The following is an 18,634-nucleotide window of genomic DNA, read 5'->3' as shown; positions in this document are numbered from 1 at the left end:
AACATGCTTACAATTGCAGGATGTGTCAGCATATTTCCTAGAATAATTCCTTGTGGAGAACACTTCTATTATGTTTTATTTTAAATCAACCAGATTTAGGCAAATATAACTAGTCGAGTGTGCTTAAAATGCGCCAGTTTCATAAAATTCCCCTTTCTTGTGGTAAAACTCTAACCCTGCCTGGGAAACAACTTTCAAAGCTTGCTACATGTTGGTCAACGTTACTACACAAATTTGCTCAGAAATGGAGTAATAATTACCCTGTAAGATGGTAGCCCTTGTTTAATGACCAGGGCCGGACTGCTCATTCTGCCACTCAGAGCAAACACAAAGGAGATGATGGACGGAGCACTGAAACTTTTTAGGCACTCACCCCCAGTCACAGATCTGGGTTGAATTTATCATCATTCTTTAGCTCACTTCGCCACCCCAGTTCAGACCCAGCTAAATACAACTCAGTCTTGACCTTGTGCCTCATAGGAACAGTCCAGTTCGAGCTGCAAAGCCAGGTCTTCCCTGGACCAGAAACAAGCCTCCTGGGATCGGTTTTGGGGTAACACCCTTCATCAGCCAGGCTAGAATTAATCCAGTGGCAAAGTGAGCAAGGGACCCACATCCGGGATTACCCTGCCTACTTAGGGCAAACAAAGCAAATACAAGGAGATGATGGACAGAGAACTGAAACTTTTCAGACACTCACCCCAGTCACAGATCTGGGTTGAATCCATCATCATTCTTTAGCTCACTTCGCCACCCCAGTTCAGATCCTGCTATATGCAAATCAGTCTTGACGCTCTGCCTCATGGGAATAGTCCACCCCGAACTGCTAAACCAGGTCTTCCCTGGACCGGAAACAAGCATCCTGGGACTGGTTTCGGGGTAACACCCCTTATCAGCCAGGCTACCTTGAATTTAGTGGCAAAGTGAGCAAGGGACCCACGTCTGGGCATACCCTGCCAACTTAGGGCGAACAAAGCAGACACAAGGAGATGATGAACGGAGCACTGAAAGGTTTCAGACACTCACGCCCAGTCACAGATCTGGGTTGAATCCATCATCGTTCTTTAGCTCACTTCGTCACTCCAGTTGAGGCCCAGCTTTATGCAGATCAGTCTTGACCCTGTGTATCATGAGAACAGTCCAGCCCGAACTGCCAAGCCAGGTCTTTCCTGGTCCGGAAACAAGCATCCTGGGACCGGTTTCGGGGTAACACCCCTTCTCAGCCAGGCTAGCTTGAATCCAGTGGCAAAGTGAGCAAGGGACCCACGTCTGGGCGTACCCAGCCAACTTAGGGCAAACAAAGTAAACACAAGGAGATGATGGACGGAGTACTGAAACTTTTCAGACACTCACGCCTAGTCACAGATCTGGGTTGAATCCATCATCGTTTTTGAGCTCAGTTCGCCACCCAAGTTGACTTCAGACTCGGCTATATGCAAATCAATCTTGACCCTGTGCCTCATGGGAACAGTCCAGCCCGAACTGCCAAGCCAGGTATTCCCTGGACCAGAAACAAGCATCCTAGGACCGGTTTTGGGGTAACACCCCTTCTCAGCCAGGTTAGCTTGAATCCAGTGGCAAAGTGAGCAAGGGACCCACGTCTAGGCATACCCAGCCAACTTAGGGCAAACAAAGTAAACACAAGGAGATGATGGACGGGTGGTCTTCGACACATCGTATTCAGCTCCCATTAAGAAGACTATCGTAGGAGGCAAGATGGCGGCCGATGCTTCGGTCGAGTGAGCTGGGCTGAAACTCTCCCTGCTGCTGGTGTTCCCCCACTGATACTGCTACAGAGAGGACTGACTTTTGGCAGGACGATGCGGATTCTATTGATTACCAGTGTTTAGGAGGTGATACTGTTCGCAGCTCCTTGGTGATGATCTGGCTCGCAGCTGCATCCCTTCTGATTCCGACGCACAGAAGCAACTAGCGTCTCGGAGCTGTCGGTGCTTTCCACCTCTCCGCTCAACGTTTTTTCACCGCTTCTGTCTCCGTGGCTTTTGGCAATCTTCAGGAGACCTGTGGAAAGATGCCGCCTAAACCGATCGTCAAGGCTTCTGCCAGGAGTAGTAAGCTTCATAACGCTCAGTCGGCAACTGGTATTGACATTCCTGGAAATCCCGGGGGGCTCCCAAAGACGCAGAAATCTCCCTCTGGAAATGGCCTAACAGATTCTACGAAGACATCGGCTGGTAAGACTCCCTTTGCTCCTGCAAACGTAGCAAAGAATACCGCCCCCCTGTTTGTAAAACGCTCTCTGAAGAGCTCGATGCAAAGTGTATCGAAAACTGCCAGTAACTGGGCCCCCCCTTGAGGCGTCCTCAGACCCTCCCCTGATTGGCAATCAATTGAACCAACTGAATCATTCTCTCGGCCAAGCTTCTGAGCTAACGGCAGATTGTCAACCTGCAGGATGCATTATGGGATCCGTAGTCCCTTCTATCCCTACTATCCTTTCTTCCCTGGCCGGTGGGGCTATAGAGGCGCCAGTTGATGTCCTTGAGGTTGAGCCCCTGACGGGGGCTAGTGGGGGAGGTCCAGTGGTTAATGACACTGGAAGAGCTGAGCCCAATCACGATAATGACGCGCTGGATAACTTCTTTTCTCTCTCAGATGCATCATCGACCACTGATGATGATGATGACGATGACGCTACTAGCAGAGACTGGGCTGAGTATGAGGCTAGGTCTGCGAGCCAGGGCGAGATCGATGATTGCTTGATGGGTGGTTATATGAACTCGGCTGCACTTGATGGTACTGTCCGGAAAATCAAGTCATCAAGCAGACAGGAATTACCTGAAAGCTCCGCACCAGTCAACAACACCTCTGACCCTCTGGTGGAGAATCTGGCCTGGGACTATTCGTTTTCAACCACACACCCACTGGGAATCGGCAATGACGGGATGGAGGGGATCTCAGCTACCGCCAACTCTTCAGATCCTATAAAACCGATCACCTTGGAAATGATTTATGACACAATGCTTTCACACAGGGCTGAGTCTAGACTTGAGAATGTCAGAATGCAGGCGGCTTGCCGCAAGCTGCAAAACGCAATTAGACGCATAAGCAAGACATGCTCTGAAATCGGCACTGGAGTAGGGGAGACAGAATCTCGCATACCTATCCTGGAGAATGAAGTAGCAACACAGAGAGGAGTAGTCAACGAGCTAAGGACCCAAAAAGAAGATGTCTCCTGGAAATTATCCGAATTGGAAAACCGGATGAGACGTAATAACCTACGGGTTTTGGGTATTCCAGAGGGGGCGGAAGGGGGCGATACGAGACAATTTGTCATCCAGCTGTTTGTAGAGGCCTTCCCTGAACTCTCCCACTGGGACTGGGAGGTTGAGATTCAGAGAGCTCACCGCTTTCCCTTTCATAGCAAATCGCAAGCTACTCGTCCTGGTCTAGAGACCCCATACTCCCGTGCCATTCTGATCTCTATAAATAATTGTCTTGCACGAGAAGCCGTCTATGATCTAGCTAGACCTAATCAGAAGAGATCTGCCAAAGGGGTCAATTTTTTTGTTAGGCCTGACTTTTGCCACGAGACAGTTGTTCGGAGGTGGCAGCTCCGCCAACTAATACCTCTCTTTCAAGCTAAGGGAGGGCAAGCTTTTCTTCTTAATTCCGCAAAGTTAAAAATTGTGTATCAGGGCCAGAATAAGGTTTTTTTTTTCTGAAATTCAGGCTAAAGAGTACTTACTTAAGGCTGGCTCTTGAAAGTAGGAATGGCATAAGCTGGGCATACAAATAGGTTCTCTCTGTAGGCTATCTCTCTTTTGTATGCTATGCTGATTTTTTTTGGGGGGGCACCGCAGGGAGCGTCACCAGCTACCATCACAGGGAGGGGTGGGGGTGGTCGAAGGGGGAGGGTTCAGGGGGGTATATGAACAAAAAATGTGTTCCACAGTACATTTTCAGATTTTTATTCTTTTTCTGTTTTTGTTTATCAGGCTTACTTGTGAAAAGGCTTAAATTTATTGGTAACTTAATACACGTTGGATTATGGCTAACACGAGGATAAGAATAGGTACATATAATGTCTGTGGCCTCAATAACTATGATAAGCGCAAGAAGATTCAGGCTGAAATTTTTTTTATCAATCCTATTATCTGTATGCAGGAGACGCATATCTCTTGGTCTTACAGGCAGAAATTAGCTGATCTGAGATATACTACACTTGCTACCTCCAAACAATCTGATAGGACGCGAGGGGTGGCTATTTTAGCACGACCCTCTCTAGTCCTTTCAGGGCGCTCTTTGGTAGATATTCATGGCCGGTGGGCAATTCTCGAATGTTTAGTGGGGGAGACAAGATTTACTCTTTGTACTATATACGGCTCCAATTTAGACGAACCGGACATTTTTAATTACCTAAATGGGGAACATGCTCTTTGGCCCACTCCATTAATACTCTGCGGAGATTTGAATATTCACTTATCTGGTGATTGGGCTTGCTCTTCCTCGTATGTCTATAAGGGTCGTAAACCCAAAGTTTTTCAAGCTCTTCATAATTTAATGGGCGACCATGGGTTAGCGGATGTCTGGAATACGATTCATCCGCAAGATCCTGGGTATACTTTTTTCTCTCCACCTCATAGTAAACTATTTCGCTTAGATTACTTTTTTGTACCGGTTGCTTGGGCTCCTAGCACTCAAATTCAAATCTTCTCGAGATTACTGTCTGACCATGCCCCCTTAGTCATTTCCCTTCATAATGTTACTATTTCTAGAGGTGTTAAGCCCTTCTCCTTTGACAGGAAATTGTTATATGACCCTCTTTTTTTGGGTCATATGAAAAAATGGATTCAGAATATTTTTTTTGTGTAATCGTGGCTCTGCCTCCCCCGCGGGTGTATGGGATGCCTTTAAGGTCTGTTTTAGGGGTGAGGTTCTCAGTTATGGATTATTTGTTCAAAAGTCACTTAAACAAAAAATGCTAGAGCTTTTTTCTCATCTACGGAACGCTGAATTGGACCTCGCTACCCAGCTACGGGCAGCAGTGGATCCTAAGGAAAGCCTAGCAAAGCTTGCCCAGTGCAAAGCTAATATTAACCTTGTATGGGCCCAGGAGATCGCACTTAAGCACCATCTTTACCGGAGACAGCTTTATGAATTTGGAGAATCCTCAGGGAGATTTTTAGCCCAAACAATACGTGCTAAAAGTCAGGCTTCAAAGATTAACGCTATCTATGATGCTCAAGGTACACTAGTTCATGATCCCCAGACTATTATGAAGGTGCTTCACCACTTTTATTCTGAGTTATATAGCCAACCGAATATTGGTGACCTTCCTCTTGATCTGGGGTTACCCGCATTGACTTGGGAACAGCTGGATCCGGTAGATGTAGAGAAAATGGATATGCCGTTCACTTTTGAGGAAATTGATCAGGCATTACTTAAAATGCCTTTGGGTAAGGCTGCTGGGCCAGATACTCTCCCTATGGAGGTTTCTAAGGTATTTTTCCATGAACTGCGAGATGATATGTTGAACACTTTTAAGGCGGCTAGACTAGGATCCCCTCCTCAATCTTGGGACGAAGCGCACATCGTTATATTTCCTAAAAAAGGGAAGCCTCTTGATCAGCCGGGATCCTATCGTCCCATCTCTCTGGTTAACTGCGACGGTAAATTGTATGCCAAATTCCTTGCCAATCGAATGGCCCCACTTGTCGCTGGATTGGTTTCATTGCAGCAGCATGGGTTTGTTCCTGGTCGGGGTACAGTTGACCATGTTAGCCGGGTTGTTGCTCTTCTCGACGTCGCACAGGTCGAGTCCAGGTCTCTGGGTCTCGTCCTGCTCGACGCCGAGAAGGCTTTTGACCGGGTCGCATGGAGTTTTCTCTGGGAGATAATGGTGCGTATGGGGTTTGGGGGTGGTTTCATTCGCGCTCTTCAGGTCTTCTATCAGGCTCCTACTGCGAAGATATGTTCAATGGGAATTAAATCGGAACCGGTTCAGATCTGCAGGGGGACCCGTCAGGGTTGTCCCTGCTCTCCTCTTCTTTTTGCGTTGTATATTAATCCCTTTGTGAAAATGTTGGAATTAAATACCCAGATCCCCCCTTTTGTTGTTCAGAATTTGCCCTATATTGTTTTTGCTTATGCTGACGATATCACAGTGGTTACCTCCAACCTTGATACCGCCTTGCCGGTCATTGAACAGCTTGCCGACTCTTTTGGTAGATATTCTGGTTATAAGTTGAATACTGCCAAGACTCAATGCCTTTGTACAAATCCAGCCACAGTATTTGATCCTAGGGAAGTGGAGGAAGTAGTGTACCTTGGCATCAAGATTAGATCTAATTTGGATGACATGATTTCAGTTAACTGGAATGATATCTTGGATAAAACTAAGTCTACCTTGGATTCTTGGCAGAGTCTCCATCTTACTCTTGTGGGCAGATCCAACCTGCTAAAAATGGTTATTTTACCAAGAGTACTTTATTTTTTTCGCGCAGTTCCCTTATTAGTCAAAAAACCTCAGATTCGGCAGCTTCAGTCAGTATGCGAAAAGTATTTGTGGGCTCCTGGAAAGATTCGAAGAGCCTCCCGTTTGATGACGCTACCTCTTGCTCGTGGTGGATGGGCTGTCCCTGATTTTGCGTTATATCAAATGTCATATCTACTCTTGAAGATGCGCATCCTTCTCACAGGGGAAGAAGTTGGTAATCCTGCAGAAGCCCCTACTATCTACCAGATGGCTCTTGGTTGTTTTGCTAAGAATTGTTTGCAAATTGAAGTTGAAGGCAGTTATTATAAACGCACACGTTTTAAAATTATTGCCTCAGCTTTCTCTGTTTGGAAAAGCCTCAAAAAGATGTTTCAGATTCCCAAATACACAGTTTATACTCCTCTTGCTGCTCCTCATTTGTTACCTCCAATTTTTTGTGACTCAATAGTGCGCCAATGGCATACTGAAGGGATTATTCGGCTAGGGGCTTTTGTTTCCACAGAGGGTGTCTGTCTTTCTTTTGATGAACTTAAAAAGAAATTTGATTTAGTTAACATCCAATTTTTTAAATTCCTTCAGATTTGGGATTTTTTGCAGAAACACACCTCTCACCTTGTTCCCATTCTTATTATAGATGCTATAAGATCTCAATTACGAATAGGTTCCATCTACCACATATTATTGGATTCTAGATTAGATGACCTCGATAAAACAAATGCGAAGTGGAGGACTTGGCTCTCTTCTCCCTCTATCCATATTGAAGATTCTATTAGTATTGCTCTTAAGATCTTTTATTCGGCTTTGTTAAAAGCCCAGCACTTTAAAACTGTATTTAATTTATATCACACTCCTGCGGTTATCATGAAATGGGGCAATGCCTCACAAGCTTCAAAATCTGGGGAGTGTTTTCGTTGTCAAGAAGGCAATGCCGATATAGTACATATTTTCTTTTGCTGCCCTTCATTACGTCCTCTTTTTAACCAAATTGAAAGTTTTCTGTTGCACATCTTAGGTAAACCTATCTCTGTTTCCTCAAGTATGATCTTACTAGGGATCGATGGCGTTTTTTCTGTGGGACAACCTCCTTGTAAATTTCGATATTTTTTGTTCATTATTGCTGCTGTAACGCGACTTTCTATTGCTACTGCTTGGTTACAACCTGAGGCCCCGAGTTTTGATCTATGGCGGGCCAAATTATTTAATCTTTATAATCTAGAAATTAGTATGTATTTGCTGAAAAAAACGCGTAAAAGGAAATTTGGTATGGCTATTTGGCAACCATTAACTGATTATTTTTCTGATTAGTTTTTTCTCTTTTTATTTTTTCTTAGTCGCTGTTGGAAAAGTCAACCGTATTGTATGTTTTCTCTGTTTTTGTATATTTGTACATGTGGAACATCAAAAATAAAGATTAAAAAAGAAAAAAAAAAAAAGGAGATGGTGGACGGAGTACTGAAACTTTTCAGACACTCACGCCCAGTCACAGATCTGGGTTGAATCCATCATCGTTATTTAGCTCACTTCGCCACCCAAGTTCAGACTACGCTATTTGCAAATCAGTCTTGACCCTGTGCCTCATGGGAACAGTCCAGCCTGAGCTGCCAAGCCAGGTTTTCCCTGGACTGGAAACAAGGATCCTGGGACCAGTTTCGGGGTAACACCCCTTATCAGCCAGGCTAGCTTGAATCCAGTGACAAAGTGAGCAAGCGACCCACATCTGGGCATACCCTGCCAACTTAGGGCATTTCCTATGTGGGCTTTGGCTTGGGGGCTGCTTTCTGAGCTAGATGGGTTGCCATAACCCAGCCAGGACTGATTTTGAATTACAGTGTGGCCCTGCTATTGAACTGCAATATCTCCTTCTATTCAATCTTTTGATTTTTCATTGGATTAGATGACCCACTGAGTCTATTGAGGTTTATCAGCACAACAGTGTGAGAACCTACAAATGGTAGTTCATTGAACCCGAGTGCTCCCCAATACTACTCTGCGATACACCACAACCAGCCTCACCCCTAGAAGACCCTGATCTAGCCTCCTCGTTGAGCCACTTCACATTACCTACAAAACCTCAGATTTCCATAAGGAAAACTAAAGTGTATCATGTGAGCTCAACCCTCCAGTGCAAATCAGTTCTCATACAAAACTGGTCTTCATCAATACTCATCCTCAACAACAACCTTAGAAGATGATACAAAATCATCCACAGAGTGAAAGAGAATGGGGGGGTGGCTATAGCCCATAGCGCTGATGCATCTAAGGTGGACTACCTTGACCTAAACTTTCCAATTAGTGAGTGCTTACTCACATCCTACACAGTCAGAACAATGCAATCACCACCATGTCGCTCTACCACTCTGGGTTATCACTACTCATTCCTGGCCCAAGTTCTGCAAAAGACCACTCTCTTATTTTTCTCCACCTCTCAAATGTGCTTTTGAGTGTATCAACCATAGCATGTCAGTCAGACACTATACAAATGTACATGTTCAAGAGTTCAAGGCATCCTACTGTACTATAAATTCTAACTCTCAGAATGCATCCCATTTAATACAAATCCAGAAATCAGCTACAATACATCAATCACACTAGACAAAAATGATACGCTCAGATCTAGATAATAAAGGACCTTCATCAAATTCACCAAGCGGTACAAAAGGAATATCCACAAACTGAGTGCAGTTGCCATAACTTTGAATGGCAATGGTGCATATTAATGGTGGAGGGTACCAAAATCTGCAGCAAGAGGCACAGGAGGACCTATAACAAGGCAATGAAAATAGCCAAAAAGACTTACCACGTGCAGAACTACGGTGATTTTAAAGAACAGTGAGGAGATGGCATACCCAGATACTTTGAAAGATTTTGCCTGTGTGGCCCAACAACCCTACAAGGGCCTTCTAATGTTTTGGACCTAAATGTAACCAAAATTCACAGGTCCTTTGTAGTAACTGAAAATCTTTCCCTTAACCATTGGTTGACCCAACTTCGCTTCATTAGCTACTTATGTTCTGGAAAGCTACTTATCATGTTGACTGACTAAGAGGGAAATATCTAAGCTGGCTCAAAAAATTAAAGTGTCCAACCTGCCTGCAAAGCACTAGAAGCCAATTCATCCTTGATCTAGAAGAGGCCCTCACCCCATGATTATACCTCCCTATTAAATTAATTTGTTTCCACTTCGCTGAATGACTCTTTTGGGGAAATCAAAGGCTGACCTGAAGTATTAGCTAACTACCAATGCCCAACCTTCAATACCCAGGCAAAATCTAGGAAAGGTAGGTTGCAAGACAGTTTTAGGATTACATGGAAATTAAATACATCCTGCATGATCATCAATCTAGTTCAGGTCAGCATGTGTCACTACATCTGTCCAGTCACTATCAGAGAAGAGCTCTTACTCTTGCTTGATGACATCAAGAAATAAGCCCTCATACTAGAACTTTCAGCAATGCATGACATGGTGGGCCACAACACGTTGCTAAGTAATCTGAGAAATGGGCTGGGTATTCTGAGCTGGCCAAGGAACGATCCATTGTGTCCAGTCCAACAACATCCATTAAGTCCAGTTCGGGTCACTACAGCACAGAGGTCACCACTTTTCTGCCTGCTCTTCAACACTCACACATTTCCACAGTACCTGGTGACCCCCACTCTAACTGTACAGTGAGCAGGCCCAATTCCATGTACCAGTTAAAAAAGAGGTTAGCAAACTAGGAAAAAACATCACCCGTGTGAACCAGATGCTTCACTAAATTAAATACAACTTCTTATGCATGAACTGAGTTCAAATTGGGAGCCTGGTGATAGGACGAGGACCCTGCTGTTTCTTAATTGGCTAGCTAATCCTAATCTTTGGGGATATGTTGGGTAACTGAATCCTTATTTTGATATTTGCTACACTTCCCAATTCAATGTGCTGTTATAGGGCATCAGGATGTAACGTTACGTTGGAAATTAAATTTTCACCGAACTATTACGTCACTTTCATCTCTGTTTTTTTCCAATGGATTTCTAAGGTTTAAACAATAAAAAAAGATATATCACACTTAAACCTTTGTTTTTTTTCAGTGACGTTTTTAAGGTTGTTTTTAATGTAAATTAAGATATATTGCTATTGTTTTTGTCAATTAATTTTAAGGGTTTAAAAAAATGGAGAATAAAATATACTGACAATTCCTAACTATAGTGTCTCTCTAACCTTTGCTTTTTTCGGTGAATTTCTAGATTTTGTTTTATGTAAAGGAATATTTTGTTACAGTACATAAAGCCAACCCCCGCCACACTTGCCATTTAGTTGTGTGTGTGCCATGCGCAAGGTGTGTGGCCAGGACCTGACACCAACCCCCCCAGCCCTAGAGGCAGATAACCCCATGCCACACATAGCCTTGGGGATACAAAGTTTCAGGGAGGGGTGCCCTATTTTATGACTTATAAATATATTTTAAAATGGCAAGCCACCATTTTGTTTATTGTTGCTTTTTCAGCAATCCTGTGGGATTGCGACAAACATTCCAGATTTTTTATATTTTGGCCCCAGGGTGATCCCTCTGGGTCCCCTCCCCCCTGCCCCGATAGAGCCTAAGGCAGCCGGGTATCCCTACCCCCTTGTATTATTACTTTCTTTTAACTTCAGGACAGGGGACTAAGTCCCTGACTCCTTTAAAGGCAGCCAGCAACATTTTTCTCAAGTTGCTGGCAGCCAATCAGAGCGCTCGCTACTGTGGAGAGCAAATTGCATCAAGGGAAAAAAAGCTCCCCAGGCCAATCACTCTCTATTTTTGAATTGGCTCCCTCGTTCTCGTAGAAGTCCCTTGGACCCAACTGCCTATATATTCATATATTTGTAAACCTTAATTTCTCAAAAACAACTGAACGGATTTACATAAAATCGCACACTTTCTGGATCCAGATCTAGCTTCCTGCCAAATTAGGTGTAATTCCGTTAAAAAGTTTTTTGCATTAGCACTGTCTAAAAAAAAGGTAATAGAAATAGCATGGGGATTTTGTGTTTTGGTTCCCCATCCCCTTTTTCTACCCTCCCTCCCTACACCTGACGGATCATCATGAAACTTTCCATACACACAGTAGTCAAAAATGAGCACTTTTTTGGAGCGTTTTATGAAGATTCATCAAATGGCATCAAAGTTATTAGCAAATCAAAAAATGCATTTCCTATGTAAACCCTGACCAATCTATCTATCTATCTATCTATCTATCTATCTATCTATCTATCTATCTATCTATCTTATATATTTTACCCGTTATGCATTCTTCATATTACATTTTTATTTTAGAGTAGTTCACTTTTAAAAGGGTGATGTTCAATTAGAAAAATGTTTATTGAAAATATTAAGAAACATAGTGTACCATGCTGTTTGGTTAGCTGCAGTAACAAGAGAAAAATAACCCAAATATCCATTTCAAAATGGACCATTTTAGAAACATAAATTGCGTTGTTATAATGCACATTATGTCTGTAGGAGGGAGAGAATATAGAGCAGTTGCCTTGAAAGTACAACTAACAATTAACACTGACTGAAATTTGAATGTTTAGGTTTTGTTCACCTTTAATAAATCAGTTGTTGATAAAACAATGGTCAATAGTTCATGCCAGCGTAATTATGTGATTCTGTGGTGGGGGTGTTTTTCCGTTTAGTTATCGATTTACAGCACTCACTACATATTTCACCTTACTTACAAACTTCCCATTTAAATCAAAACTCGCACTCCAAATGCAATGCTTGTGACCTAGATTAATACCAGAAAGGCTCTTTACAAGTTGCCCAGATTCATGTATGAAGTCGCTGGGTGCCTGGAGTCTCCGATTTCAGACGGCATGCCCACACCTGCATCCGGCCATTATTAGTTGCTGGTCCCATAATGGGGACAAACCACATAGGCCGAGAATTACTGGGTTCTTTTCTGCTGGGTTTCCACGTTCCTGGAACAAACAGCTGACATTTACTAGCTCCTTTGTGCAAGTTGTATATGTCAGTGGGGAGGCCGGTGAGGCTTCTGGGGTGGGGACAGTGGGAGTCTCGAGCAGGGGGAGGATGTGACCTAGTTGGAGAGAGTGTTGTCTGCTCCCCTTTGGTCTGGTTGGTGAGGCAGGGGTCATACTATGCCTCTGCCCCCAACCTTTCCCCTTTTCCAGCCATTGTTTTACAGAGTGCAGACCCGCACCCAGTAAAACTGGGTCCAGTGCTTTCAGACCAAGTAATTTTGACCCTGGAAACAATTGATCATTTGTAGAATCACAGAGCAGTAAACCTTGCCTCAAGCCATTAATTAAGATTCAACTGTGGCATCACAAAAGATTTGGGAGGGAACATTTGTGTCAAAACTTTAATAAACTGCATCACAACAGGCTGTTTGGTATGGCAAACTTAAAAAGGCCAAAAGGACTGGCAAATAACCTTTAATGGTATCAACTGCAAGACCTTGCTGGGGCAAGGATAAAACAACAGTAAAACACCCAACAGTTTAACTTGTAGGGGGTCTGTGTTGCGGATTTATTACCAGGGCACACATTTTTCCCAGTGTCCTGTGTAAATAGATTTTGTAAAGAGACGCCTGGTCAGGAGAAGGACATCCACAACATCCAGAGGTAACTCGCAAGCAGTCAACTTGCACCGCTCAATCTCCACGCATGGAGGTTTAGATTGCACAGGGTTGGGTGCAAAACCCTGCAATAATGCAGCAACAGAAGATCCTCCCACAGCTGTAGTCTTATAAGAGGAGAGATGCTCACACCCAGAAGTTTTAGTTATCACCTTCTCATGGCCCAATCCAGAGCCACTAGAATGACTTGGACCCAGTCATTCCAGATCTTCTTTAGAACTCTGGGCAGGAAAAACAGTGGAAAAAAAGGCATACAGGAGTCCCCTGCTGCACTTTAGCCTGAATGCTTCTCCAGGACAGAGAGCTTTTAGGAACCGCGACATGCAAATGTTTTTGCACTGCAAATTCTCTATGCTGGTGAAAAGATCCAGTCAAGGCTTTCCACACTATTGGAAGCTGTCCTGAGCCACATCAGGATGCAACTGCCATTTGTGATCAGTTAGGTGCCGCCATCTGAGCTCATCCGCACTGAAGTTTAAAGATCCCATCAGATGGTTCACAATCAGGGAAATGCCCTAACACTCCAGCCAGCTCCAGAGGTACACTGCCTCTTGGCACAGGACCCATGGACCTCACTCCACACTGCCTGTAGCATAACCACATGTAGTGGTGTTGTCCATGGGAAAGCCAGGTGGCTGTTGAACAGATCCAACAGATTAATGTGCAGCCGGGTTTCCAACAGAGACCAAAGTCCTCTGATCTTCATCTCTCACAGATGTCCCTATCCAGCAGGAATGCATCCATCACCATTGCCAGCACTGGAAGGGAAAGGTGAGGGGTCAGCTGCTGGTCAGGTTAAGGTCTAGTAGCCCAGTGAAACACTTCAGATCCCACTGCAGAGCCTACATATGCCACTTGGTGGAGTGGGCAAGCAGGATGTATGACAGCATCAGGCCAATTAACTTCATAGCTGTTCTCACCAAGATCCAGGATAGAGGCTGAAACATCGGGATCATAGGCTGAATGTCCTGGACTAGTGGCGAGTGAGAAAAGGCTTGTAACTGCAGTATTTCTAGAAGAGCTCCTATAAAAAGAAGCCTCAAGCAAAGGAGTCAAGTCTGACTTCGGGTCGTTAATTGAGCACCTCAAAGATATCAAAAGGTTTGCAGATGTTTGTTGGTGGTCTATGACTGACTGTGAAGAGCCTGCCTTCAACAGATAGTTGTCACGAAAACCAGTCTCCCCCACCTCCAAAGATGTGTTGCGACCACCACCACCATCACTTTCAAGAACACAGAAAGGGTTCTTCTAAGGCTAAAGGGGAACACAGTAAACTGAAAATGTGGCTGGCCAACCTTGAACTGCATGTGACATCTGTGGGACTGCAAGATAGGCACATGAAAGTATTTGTCCTGCAGTGCAGGCAATCATCCAGTTTCCCATATCCAGGGCAGACAAAACTTGGGCTAGAGTGAGCATTTTGAATTTGTTTTTCCATATTAAGGCATTAAGAGGGAGAAGATCTGAAATAGGACAAAAGGCTCTATCCTTCTTCAGCATGAGAAAATGGCAGGGTAACAACCTATCCCTACCTAGAGCCAGCACTTCTTGCAGCATGATACACAGTTGCTCCTCTGAAAGACACTGTGATGCGGGAGGAAGTTGAGGAGGGTAGGAAAGGATTGGAAGGACATAGCCCTGACGAAGAATTTGGAGTACCCATCTCCCAGATGTGATGGCCTGCTACTCTGGAAGAAAATGTCTGATTCTGCTTCTCACAGGGTGGCTGTGTGCTGCTATCGTCAAACTAAAGTGGCTTGGCGGCTGATACTGCAGGGGCGGGGGATTCAGTGGGACGGTGTCCATGGTGACCTACAAAATGTCTGCTTGATCCCCATCCCAGCCACAAAAGATCTGGGGTGACTACCGTGGTGGTAGCAAAGCCTGGTGGTGTCTACATTTCAGCCCTCTGGAGTAACCTCAAAACGATTGAGACTCCTGAGGAAAATGACAGGTAGAAGGCTCAAGGAACGTATTGTGGTTTTACCTTCTTTAAAGTGTCTGAGGGCAGAATCTGCCTTTTCACCAAAGAGGCGTGACTCATGAAAAGGAATATCCATTAGAGACGCATGCACATCCCCAAAAAAGACAATGGATTCAATTGACGAAAGACAGTGGAGCACCACCCAGGTGTAAACTGCACACACCAAGAAGCCAGTAGTATCCGAGCCATCCTTAATGATTTATTCTGCTACATCCTCACCATCCTCAATGGTATGAGCCAAAGGTCCCAAAACTCCCCTGGAACTACAAGGAAGAGCTCACTGGCCATGTCCCAGAGGGCATGCACATAACAGCCCAACAGGCAGACTGCACTGGATGACATGAATGCCAAGCTGGCAAAAGAGAACATTTGTTTCCCGAACACTTCAATCCTTTTTGACTCCCTGTTTGGAAAGGTGATGAGAAACACACTTGGGTTGAGTTTCCTGATCAAAGCTTGGACCACCAAACTCTTAGGAGTTGGGCGCAGTGTAAGAAAGTCTGGCACCTGGTCATCTGCCTGTTCACTAGTTGGCAAGAGCAAGATGATGCCCAGCTGTCTATAAAGGGGTCAGTCAGGGCGTCATTAAATGGAAATAAGTGATCAGAAGAGACTGGCCCAGTGTGCAAAACCTCAATAAGGACATTTATCTTGACTTCAACTGAATGGAACTGTAGGTTCAAGACCTCAGCTGCATAACTTACCACAAAGGCAAAAGATGCACTCTCATTCCTTGGGGATGCAAGGGGCAAAACTAACCCTTTACAGGGGAGGTGTCTAGTCCACTGGCCATCTGCAAGTCATGAAGATATCAACATAATCCCAGTATTTGGGAGAATTATCCCAATCATCACCATTGTCATTATCAGGTTGATCAGAATCCAAGCCAAAAAGGTGATGAAGCTTCTGAGGAAGGCCTCGTGGAAGAGGAAGTGTTTTGTCTCAAGGCATGACCTTGGTTAGGGTCAAAGCTCATTTGCTTCAAGCAATGGTGGAAAAAGGGACCAGCGTAGATTTTGGAACAAGAATAGAAGTGGCCACTGGAGTCAGTGCGGATCCTGAGGTGGGCTCTAATGGCACTAAGGGCAGATTTGCCAGTGGTAACCTAACTAAAGGGCCCTGCGGATCCTTGGAGGTTGAAGGCCAGCCAGTAGGAACTGGAAGAGTGCCAAAAATATGCAGCATGACTTCCCTAAAGGCCTCGACCTGCTGAATCATTGTATTTGGCTTGGGATATTTTGGGGTGCAATGGGACCAGTTGTGTAATTGGCTGCACAGTTTGGATCAGATCGATTGGCACACTCCTGAATTCTCTATGTACAGAGACTTGCAGAATAGGGTTGAGTCACACTTCAACTTCTTATGATTCTTCTTAGATTTGGACTTTGATTTACAGGACAACTTCAATATCGAAGATGACCAGTTGTGGGAGCGGCCAGTCACAAGAGTGGGAACAAGTATCCACCCTCGAGTTGGAGCAAGACTTATGTGAGGTCTGCAACTTTTTTCGGTGCTCGCCGACTTACAAGTTTGCTTCATGGCCCCGTATCGCCTGCGGGTGAATGAGAGCACATTTTCTTTGTGACTTGGCATTATGCTCGAGTCAAAACACCAGAGGTACACCTTGCGTGGGTCCGTCACTGACATTTGTTTTAGCCCTTCCCAGCCTGGTGTTTGACCGTCAATGAGGATATCGTTCCCCCTGCACACTGGAATAGAATTTGGAAAGAATTTGTCAACCAAGAAAAAAGGAGCAGAGCTCCGGATCCTCGTTCGAAGGAGCGGAAAGAAAGGAATTGACTTTGGTGTCGGAGTGGCGCTGATGTGTGACTCCACTCTGTTACTTCCCGGGCCTACGGAGGTCATCATGGAGCTGCATGATGCCTCCTAGTGGTGCGATGGGAGCACTGCTGTGAATACATCGGGATCCAGTCTGGTGCCTGGGGAATATTTTACTGGTGAAGAATCAACATCATCAGACAAAACACTGACATCACTGGTACCCACAGTGACAAACCCCACATATCCGATCTTGGTACTACTATCAGTCACTCACTATCAAATTTCTAGTAAACAAAATGAAGTCCTAAAAATTCAACATCTATGTTTGATTTCAAAATATTTGCTTTAATCATGAACTCGCGTAACTCAATGTCTTCAAACATCTGCTTAAATTACTAAAAAAACTTTCTATTCACTGGTACTTATCTATCCTCCCTAAAAATGGTCTAAACCTTCCTTAGGATATGCAAGCATGACCTTGACAACATCTACCAGTGTCACCAATTCACTTGTTTACCCTCCCTTGGAAAACGTTTTGAACACTATCATCAGCCAGCTCTAGGAGCTTGATTGGGATCAGCTACTCCACAGAACTATTAATCTAGGGGTTGGCACTGAGGATAACATAGTTCAGATGAGTAACCTTCCCCTTGCCCCAGCCTGGAATTCCAAGTACTGGGAGGCAGCACTAAATACCCCCGGCCCTATTAGCGACCTTAGGTTCAACATACATGCCAAATAAATCTATTCACAAGGGTATAATTGCAATCCCGATTTACAGGCTCAGGAATGGTGACATTTTCCTCTTGCAAATGAGAATTGAAAGTGCAGAAGTTCCACTACTTTTATGAAATTGATGCATTCAGACATATATATGGATATTCTTGGGTGGGCCTACCTGCAAAAGTAAGTGAACACCTACAAACTTGCAAATTTGTGGGTGTTCACAGTAAGGATCAAGACAGATACTTTATTTTTAAAACACAGCTAGTTTCTTCTAAAGCTTTGGTTTAGCAGGTATTCCTTTTAATGTTGTTAGTGTTTTACAAGAAAGGCTTCCAGGCTTAGCCTCTTATAAAATGCAAGCAAAACATCTCAGTATATCCAGGAAAATAGGCTGATGCACAGCTCAATTGCCTGTAGGGCTTGCCATACCTTTAAAAATTTCCCAGTTAGCTTAAACCGTTGTAATCTCATGAAAACATGGAACTTTATTCATAAAAAAGTTCAGAATGTTGTGCAAAACTAGTATTGAATCCAGATGCAGAACTATTGTTAATGGACATCTCCTCGTTGTTTTATAAAGTACTCTGCTACGCAATTGGGCTGAGTATGCAGTATAAAAATTCACCCAATAAAATAAATAATCATTATCTGTTACAGGAAAAGTTACAGAAAATTATACTTCTGTGAACTTCAAGATATTTATGAAATGCTTGAGGTCAATTGAAAACTTTAGAAAAGATCAATGACAAACGGCTGTTAAAGGTGGGAAACATACCCTATGTGGCCGAGCCTTTTACCAAAAACTCTGAGTTGCGAGACATTGAGAATACAACTTTAATCTGAAACACCACATCATAGTCTAAACTGATGCTGCTGGGAAACAAGTTGGTTATGTTTTGTGAATGTATATGACTTTCGAGATAACTTATTTTTTCAGAAACGACATTGAACATCTCATTCATACATGGCTGAAGGCCCTGTCGTTGGTAATATCCCCTAATACAGCAGCTGAATCGATTTTTATATTTTCCGCTGTCCTAACTTGTATTCCAGTTGTC

At 44.1% G+C, this 18,634-nt stretch overlaps 1 protein-coding gene across 5 annotated transcripts in view; it reads right to left on the bottom strand.

Annotated features, from left to right (window-relative positions):
* The window catches only part of SPATA6L (spermatogenesis associated 6 like), a 497,016-nt gene that overhangs the window by 160,304 nt on the left and 318,078 nt on the right, over positions 1-18,634 (bottom strand). The gene's annotated exons all lie outside the window — the stretch shown is intronic.

Source organism: Triturus cristatus, chromosome 2_1, assembly GCF_964204655.1.
Source record: "Triturus cristatus chromosome 2_1, aTriCri1.1, whole genome shotgun sequence".
In the NCBI taxonomy this organism is placed as follows: domain Eukaryota; kingdom Metazoa; phylum Chordata; class Amphibia; order Caudata; family Salamandridae; genus Triturus; species Triturus cristatus.
Note: the sequence above shows the minus strand (reverse complement) of the source record. Positions and strands in the feature narration are given on the sequence as shown.